Source organism: Neophocaena asiaeorientalis, unplaced genomic scaffold, assembly GCF_003031525.2.
Source record: "Neophocaena asiaeorientalis asiaeorientalis breed wild unplaced genomic scaffold, Neophocaena_asiaeorientalis_V1.1 scaffold612, whole genome shotgun sequence".
Taxonomy (NCBI): Eukaryota; Metazoa; Chordata; class Mammalia; order Artiodactyla; family Phocoenidae; genus Neophocaena; species Neophocaena asiaeorientalis.
Genome location: NW_020171815.1, coordinates 1176129 through 1185190, shown reverse-complemented (window position 1 = coordinate 1185190; position 9062 = coordinate 1176129). Strand labels below are relative to the sequence as shown.

At 41.6% G+C, this 9062-nt stretch overlaps 1 protein-coding gene across 2 annotated transcripts in view; it reads left to right on the top strand.

Annotated features, from left to right (window-relative positions):
- The first annotated feature begins 8568 nt into the window (after positions 1-8568).
- KBTBD2 (kelch repeat and BTB domain containing 2) overlaps positions 8569-9062 on the top strand; it is a 23042-nt gene continuing 22548 nt past the window's right edge. For both annotated transcript variants that reach the window (XM_024735505.1, XM_024735590.1), the window contains exon 1: positions 8569-9060. The gene's annotated coding sequence lies outside the window, so the exon portion shown is untranslated. The remainder of the gene's footprint in view (positions 9061-9062) is intronic.

The window sequence follows — 9062 nt, the reverse complement described above, 5'->3', positions numbered from 1 at the left end:
GCCTAGAACCCGTGCTCCACAACAAGAGAAGCCACCACAATGAGAAGCCCACACACCGCAATGAAGAGTAGCCCCTGCTCACCACAACTAGAGAAAGGCCACATGCAGCAACGAAGACCCAACACAGCCAATAAATAAATAAATAAATTTATTAAAAAAAGAAAGGAAGTGGGAGTAGTCATATTTATTTCAGACAGAGAAGATTTCAGAGCAAGGAAAGTGATCAGGAAATAAAGAGGGGTATGTCATAATGATAAAAATGTCAGTTTTCAAAGAAGACATAATAATCCTTAACATGTATGTGCCTAACAACAGTGTCAAACTAAGTGAGGCAAAAACTGATAGAAATGCAAGGAGAAATAGATGAATCCACTATTGTAATTGGAGACTTCAGTACCCCTCTGTCAGAAATGAGCAAATCCAGCAGACAGAAGATCAGTAAGGATACAGATGAACTCAACACCATCAATCCCCTGGATAAAATGGACATCTATAGACTACTTTATTCAACAGTAGCAGAATATACATTCTTCTCAAGTTCATGTGTAACATTATATTTAATGGTGAGAAACTTGAAGGCTTCCCACTAATATCTGCTACAAGGCAAGTAGCACTGCTTTTCAACATCATACTGGAAGTCCTAGCTAATGCAATAAAATAAAATGATAATAAAGGTATACTAATTGGGAAAAAAGAAATAAAACTGTCTTTGTCTGCAGAATACATGATCTTCCATGTAGAAAATCCAAAAGAATGGGTAAGAAAACTCATGGAACTTAATACGCAATTATAGCAAGGTTGCAAGATACAAGGTTATTATTCAAGAATCAATCACTTTCACATTTACCAGCAATGAAAATTTCCAATTTGAAATAAAAGACACATTATACAAGCACCCTCTAAGAATGACATATTTAAGTATAAATCTGACAAAATATTTATAAGATCTATGAGAAAAACTACAAAACTGATGAAAGATATCAAAGAACTAAGTTAATGGAGAGATGTTCTATGTTCATGGATAGGAAGACTCAATCTTTTCAAGATGTCAGTTCTCCCAAACTTGATCTCTAGATCCAGTGCAATCCCAATCAAAATCCCAGCAAGTTATTTCATGGCTATCTAGAAACTGATTCTAAAGCCTATATGGACAAGCAGACTTAGAACAGTTGACTCAGTATTGAAGGAGAACAACAAAGTTAGAGGAATGACACTACCCAACTTCAAGATTTACTGTAAAGCTATGGTAGTAAAGACAATGTGGTACTGGCAAAAGAATAGACAAAACAATCAATGTAATCTAATAGAGAGCCCACAAATAGACCAACATAAACATAGTCAACTGATCTTTGACAAAGGAGCAAAGGCAATACAGTGGAGCAAAGATAGTATTTTCAACAAATGATGCTGGAACTATGGGACGTCCACATGCAAAAAAAAAAAAAAAGAAGAATCTATACACAGACCTTACACCCTTCACAAAAAGTAACTCAAAATGGATCATAGATCTAAATGTAAAATGATGCAAAATTATAAAACTCCTAGAGGATAACAGAAGAGAAAACCACAATGACCGTGGGTATGGTGATGACTTTTTAGTGAAAATTCCAGTGGCATAATCCATGTAAGAAAGAATTGATAAACTGGACTTCATTAAAAATTAAAAACTCTGGGAAAGATACTGTCAAGTGAATGAAAAGACAAGCCACAGACTGGGAGAAAATATTTGCAAAAGGCATATCCGATAAAGGACTGTTATCCAAAATATACAAAGAACTCTTAAAACTCAACCCTAAGGATACCAACACCTCAATTTGAAAAGAGATCACAGACCTTAACGGATACCTCACCAAAGAAGATATACAGATGGCAAGTAAACATGTGAAGAGATGCTCCACATCATTATATCACTAGGGAAATGCAAATTAAAACAACAGTGAGATACAACTACACACCTATTGGAATGGCCAAAATCCTGAACACTGACAACACCAAAGGCTAGTGAGGATGTAGAGCAATAGGAACTCTTACTCATTGCTGGTGGGAATGTAAAATGGTATAGCTGCTTTGGAAGAGAGTGTGGCAGTTTCTTACAAAACTAAACATATTCCTACCATACAATCCAGCCAACTATTAAAAATGCACATTTTCTGCCACTATGACAGTAGCAGTTTTGCTAGATAAAGTACTAAGGACTTTCATGACTTTTAGAATTACAGTACTTTTGAAGCCAAGACGAATTAAGCGTAAGACAAAGTTATCTCATTTTAACATCACAATAGACCTAGGAAGTAGGTACTATTATTATTTTTCCCAATCTATAGATGAGAAAACTGAGGCTTGGGTAGATTAGGTAATTTGCTTTAGATCACAGATCTAGTAAGTGACAAAGCCAGGCCTCTTTCCAGTGTTTTCTTGTTGTTGTTTTGTTTTAACCTTTTTTTTTGGTAAAATATACAGAAAAATTATCATTTTAAGCATACAGTAGCATTAAGTACATTCAGTGTTGTGCAAGCATCACCACTATCTGTATTCAGAACTTTTTCATCATCCCCAAACAAATTCTGTATCCACTAAACAGGAACTCCTCATTCTCCCTGCCACCAGCCCCTGACAACTACCGTTCTACCTTTGTCTCTATGAATTTGACTACTCTATGTACCTCATGTAAGTGGAATCATATAATGTTTATCCTTTGATGCCTAGCTTATTTTGCTCAGCATAATGTCTTCAAGGTTTATCCACAATGTAGCATGTGTTTTCTTCTTTTTAAAGGCTGAATAATATTATATTCCCATTGCAATAATATCCCAATGTATATATCACATTTTGTTTCTCCATGTGTCTATTGATGGACATTTGTTCCTACCTTTTGGCTATTGTACTATTATGTACATGCGTGTACAAATATATGCTTGAGTCCCTGCTTTCAGTTCTTTTGGGTATATACCTAGGAGTGGAATTGCTGGAGAGTATAGTAATTCTCTGTTTAACATGTGGAAAAGAACATAATTTTAATTACTGTTATTTATTTATTAATAATTTATTTATTTTTGGCTGTGTTGGGTCTTTGTTGCTGCACACAGGCTTTCTCTAGTTGTGGCAAGTGAGGGCTACTCTTTGTTGCGGTGTGCAGGCTTCTCATTGCAGTGGCTTCTCTTGTTGTGGAGCATGGGCTCTAGGTGTGCGGGCTTCAGTAGTTGTGGCACACGGGCTCAGTAATTGTGGCACGCGGGCTCAGTAGTTGTGGCACGTGGGCTCAGTAGTTGTGGCTCCCGGGGTCTAGAGCACAGACTCAGTAGTTGTGGTGCACGGGCTTAGTTGCTCTGCGGCATGCGGGATCTTCCCGGACCAGAGCTCGATCCCGTGTCCCCTGAATTGGCAGGCGGATTCTTGACCACTGCACCACCAGGGAAGCCCTACTGTTAGTTATTAAATGACTACTGTGTGCTAGGCACTTTACTTATATTGTCTTGAATCCTTGTACAATCTTAAGGTATAGTATGCCCATTTATTATATGAGGATATAGGCTTAGAGAGGTTAAATAACTTGCCAGGAAGATGTAGCTACTGAATGGCGAGTTGATAAAACCCAGTCCAGTGCTCTTCCTGAAGTATACTCTCGTTTACCATGTTGGTCTCGTGGATTGATTCTCTTTGTAGCAGGCATTGTTGCTAGTTTTACTAGTGGTCTCACCCACTTCGTCCTTGCTGGGAGAACCACAATTTTGTCCAGATAAAGAAAAGCAATGTGTTCAGAGAAAGTGGGTCTTTTCCCCCTCTAGCCCCATCAATGTCTGAAAACCAACTACAGGAATCTCATTTTCCTGGGCAAGAAGATATCAGTATAAGAGGAACTTTGCTGAAGATTCTGGGAAATATTTTTCCTATCTGTTAATCCAAGAGAAGGGAGAAGAAAAAATCACCTCCTTTTCCTTCCTGCTCATACTATTTAAACCATGTTACTGAGATAATATGGTAGTTCCTAAGATTTGAAGTGATACACGGAAGCAGTTGGCTGGGAGAAAAGAAAGCAGTAAAACAGAGTAGTTAAAATCATAGACACTGGAGCCAGGCAGCCTAGATTTTAATCCTGGTTCTGCTAATTTATTAGTAGTGTGATCCAGAGTGAGTTACTTAACTTCTTTGTGCCTTAGTCACTTCAACTGTAAAGTGGAGACAATAGCAGCAAACTCATATAGTTGTTGTAAGGATTAAATGAGTTGATATAAAGTTCCTAGTACATAATAAGTACTCACCAGGAGTTAGATTTTGTTTTGTTTCTATTATTATTGGTGTAGAACAAAGACCTCAGACACTCAGAGGCTGGTAGACATACTATCCCTTGAGTGAGACCTGCAGTTACTAACAGCCTAGCTTGCTTTCCTCTGCTAACACACAAACTACTCAGGTTGCATTTTGACTTTTTGGGACACTGCTACTTTTTGCTTCTACTCCACTACTTACTCTTCATACTGTCTTTCTACAACACAAAACTGATTCCACTGCTAGGTCCCCATTAACTTTAGGATAGAGTCCAAACTTAACCTATAAGCAGCTTCATGATCTGTATCTACCTCTTGCTTTCCTCTCCAGATACCCTGTCATTCCCCCACAAATACTCCATGTTCTAGTCATGGCTAATGACCTTGTTCACCCAACAAATATTTATGAGTGCCTAGACACTCACTGTGTAAGGCATTGGAGAGTCAACAAGATATGAAAGGGGTTTCTGCATTCATGGAGCTTACATTATAAAAACATTTAATTATAACCATCAGAAGGGCTGTGAGTTAAAAATACTGTGTACAATGAAAACTTAATAGTGAAACCCACCAGCTCGTTTGTTTAAACCTCTGTCCTTGATCCCTGCTATGTTCCTCTGCTGGTCCCCTTCTTTTTCTGCCTACCCTGCTCCACTTCTTCTGAAAAAACTTTCTTGAGCTTCTTGTTTTTCTTATGCACTCTTATAGCACCAGTGTACATATTGCTTTCACAGAATTTATCCTACTGTTGATTTGCTTGGGTCTTTTCCTCCAACATTCCTATTCCTCTATGAGTCTTTTATCTCTGTATCCTAGGGTACTAAAGCAAATCTTTGTTGAATGAATGATATCCACTTTCTAAAACTTCTTATCTTGAAATAATTATAGACTCAGAAGTTGCAGAAATAGTACAGAGGGTTCCTTGTGTACCCATCACCCAACTTCCTACAGTGGTAACGTCTTATATAACTATAGTACGTTATCAAAACTAGGAGACTGACATTGGCACAGTGCAATTAATTAGACTATAGGCCTTACTCAGATTTCATCACCTTTTATATGCACTTATTTTTTGGTAGGTGTTATATGTAGTTCTATTAAACTTTATCATATGTATATGTTTATAATTATACCAGAATCAAGATACAGAAATGTTCTGTTACCATAAAGAACTCCCTTGTGCTACCCAGTAATAATGATGTCCATTTTAACTAGATTTTCTCTGTATATAATACAGGGAAGCAAGATGGAGAGGGTATACAGTTGACCCTTGAACAACATGGGGGTTAGGGGCACTGACCCTTCTATAAGTACATGTACTTTATAGTGGGCCCTCCCTATCTGCAATTCCACACCTGCAGATTCAATCAACTGTGGATTGTGTACTGTCCCCCCTCACAGATGGCCTGGTAACTTCCCCAAATCCAAGGTTTTTAAATACGTAAAATTAACATTAAGAATATTTTAGATTATCTTAATATCTTAAATGATTATGATGTGTAACATCAGAAATGGTTAAGCAAAGATTCAACTTTAGAAAATGTGTAGTTGCCTCTTTATTTTCCCAGGAAATCATTTGTTTTCTTTCTAGAATCATGACAATGTTTAAAATGAAGTCTTAGAAGAATTGTTTCATGGCCATTGGCACTTAATTGAAAGAAAATGCCTTATTAACTAAAGAGGAATGCTTAAAACAATGTCATGTGCCTAATTTTGGATATAGATCACATGGGAGCTACTTTACATTGTAAAAAAAAAATAGTATAATAGCTAGAAAATACTGATTTATGATCTCCCTAAACTGGACCCTCAAACTAGCTGTGATTGTTCCGCTTCCAAGCTAAGAGGTGAAATCTGTAAAGACGTCAAGGTGGTGTTGATGCTCATAATGCCAAGCACCCTATAGTTGTTCTACCACAGCAGCTGCAAGGAGTCAGCCTCCTCTGACTGCAGCAGGCACTTCTTCCTGATTGTTCCAGTTCCCTCTGAGGATTTTTAAGGGGATGGCAACTTTGAGGAGAGAAGGAATGGTAAACCATTACAAATATTTGAGGATACATTTTCAACCTGTTCTTTTCCCAGTTAAGATAAAACACCAAAAAGATTGGCTTCTTTGAAACTCTAGAAACTTCAATCCAGGCTACCGGCCCACAGTGTTTTAAATGTTAAAAAGTGATGCTTTAAGTATTAACCAAGTAGCAGACTGCTATTTGTCTGACCCAAATAGCCTTTTGCTAGAGCTTGGAAAAACTAAGTCCTTACAGGTATAGTTGGCTGAAAGACAGTTCTAGAAAATGAGATGTATGTGAGAGTTAGCTGAGTTGGGGGTATGGAGTATTATCCTGAGAAAGCTTTTACTTTCCTGGAAAAAAAGAAAAAGGTGGCTGAAGCCACTCCTTTCCCTATCCTCCTGCCTTGAACAACGGGGTGTAAAGAGTAAAACTGCTGCAACCACCTTGCAACCATGTGAGAAATGTCAGGATAATCACAGAAATTGTGGCTCTCCTGTTCTCGAGCTGTTGAATCAACGATAACCAACTACCTGCAGACTTAGGTGACTAAAGAGACGCTTCTTTAAGCCATTGCAATATAATGTTTTTTCATTCGCAGCCATATGCATTCCTAACTGTGCAGCTATTAAAATGACACCTTTTTAGTACTCTCTTTCATCCTCACTATTAGCTACTCTTCCTATAGTTACTGCTATTACTATCTAGTCACCCTAACTGGAAAACTCAGTCATCCTTCACTTATTTTCCCTCATCCTCTTAGTAACCAAGTCTTGTTTATTATATCTAGCTAGTTTCAAGTCCACCTCTGCTTCACTGTCTTCGCTGCCACTACGTTAGTTTGGACTCTCTCTCCACCTCCTGTCTGGACTATTTTTACAGCCCCCTAATTAGATAGTATCCCCACATCCAGTCCGATATTCACCATGCTTCAGAATTATTTTTCTAAAACCTTATAAGATACTCTTCTCCTTAAAAATCTTAAATGGCTCTCAGTCCTCTAGAGGAGGAAAGACAAACTCCTTTTTTTGTTGTTTCTGCCTTCTTGTTTAGGCTTTGCATCTCCAGGATCCAGTCTGGCCCAGAGTAGGAGCTCAGGTGTTTTGTTAAATGACTTAATCTTCTGTATGGCTTCTTTGTTGTTAAATATCAAAACACGTAAACATTTAATCAGACTAAGCAGCGTGATGGCATCCTGGATAGTCAATAAAGATTTGCTGAGTTAATCTAGTTTCTGGATTCTACTGTAAAATCCTTTATCAGTAGTCCCAGATATACACATCTTGGTGTGTATTCAATTGATTTAATCTGGCCTAAAGAAAGAGGCTCTTCAGTAACGTGTACGCATTTAGTTTATAACTGGTCACGTACATCCTCCAGACTGGGCTTGTGCCAAGAAAGGAAGTTACGAAGGTGGGTGAAGAAGCCTATATGGGCATTTCTGACAATTTTCGATCTGTGAATTACTGCTATAAAACGAGAGAGTAAATCTACGACTTCCTGCAGGCTCGCAAGCCATACCAAGTTAACCGCACCAGTGTGGGCCACAACCTACAGCTGCTACAAAGGCTTTGCTTTGTGAAGCGGAAGGCTGTTCTTGGGAACTTACTGCGGGGAGCGGGGAGCCGCTGCATCACAGCACAAACTAGCTCAAGGCTTCCCGTGCAGAGCTTCCCCAGAACTGCGGGCTCTTTCAGGTGCTGCTTCGAGTTTTTCCTTGGCCTAGAGACCAGGACATGAAGCCTCTCTTGATGAGATCTAGAAAACGGAGAGTGCTTTGATACGTCCAGAGCGTGTTTTGGAGAGCAGGGGTCGAGGAGACAAAGCCCACTCAGCCAGCCGCCCAACATCTCCCTTTCTTCCCTGGTCCTGTGTTGTCTAGTCCTCCTCATTTCCACTCCCCGACTCAGCCTGCAAATTTCTATATTTCAAGAGGGAAAAATCACTCTACGGCATAAAACCTGGTGCCCTGCTGTCCGCATTTCCTAGCACTGAATTTCTCCCGCCTCCCTTTTCGCCGGGCTAGGCCTGAAGCCTTCACCGCCCGAACCCCCTGGCGTCCCAGGCCCGGGCGTCTCGGGGGCGACCCCTCCGCCGCGCACGCGCCCTACGCGAGATCTCCGCTGACCTTCTCCAGAAAACCCCTTCAAAAGCGTTTCCCCTTCACCTCGCGCCTTCCCCGCCCTTCCGGCTCTTCCTCCACGCGCCTGCGCGGACCCAATTGTTTTGGCTTTCCGGTGGGACCCGGCAAAGTTTTTTTTTGGGGGCGTCTCAAGAACCCGGGAAACTGCAAAATTGACGTTTGTGCCGCTAGACGCGGGCGAGCAGCGGAAAGGGAAACCTGGCGAAGGCTGGCCCACGGTCCGCTGTCCGCGCGTTCCCGGGCCTCAGAAGGGGCCCGCCAAGGGGGCGAGAGCGCGCCGCAGGGGCGGGGCGGGAGCGGCTAGCCGGGCGTTTCGCGGCCCCGGGGCTGACGAGGCGGCGCGGGCAGGCTGCGCGGCTCCCGTGGGAGGAGTCTGGCGGTGGTCGGGCCTTGTGGAGAGTGCAGCTGCGCCCAGAGAGGACGCTGCTTTCCGCTCAGGACGGACCGGCCGAGGGAGGGCGCGAGGGGAAACCGGAAGGAAGGGGAGGCGGCGGCGCCAGCCTTCCTCGGAGGGAAGCAGAAGCGAGACCCCGGCCCTAGTCGCGGCAGCAGGGCCACGCCCCCGCCGCCGCGCGTGAGGGGCCCAGTGTCTTCGTGGCCACCGGCTGCATCGGATCCCAATCCTCGGGACTGAGGGACTCGGGT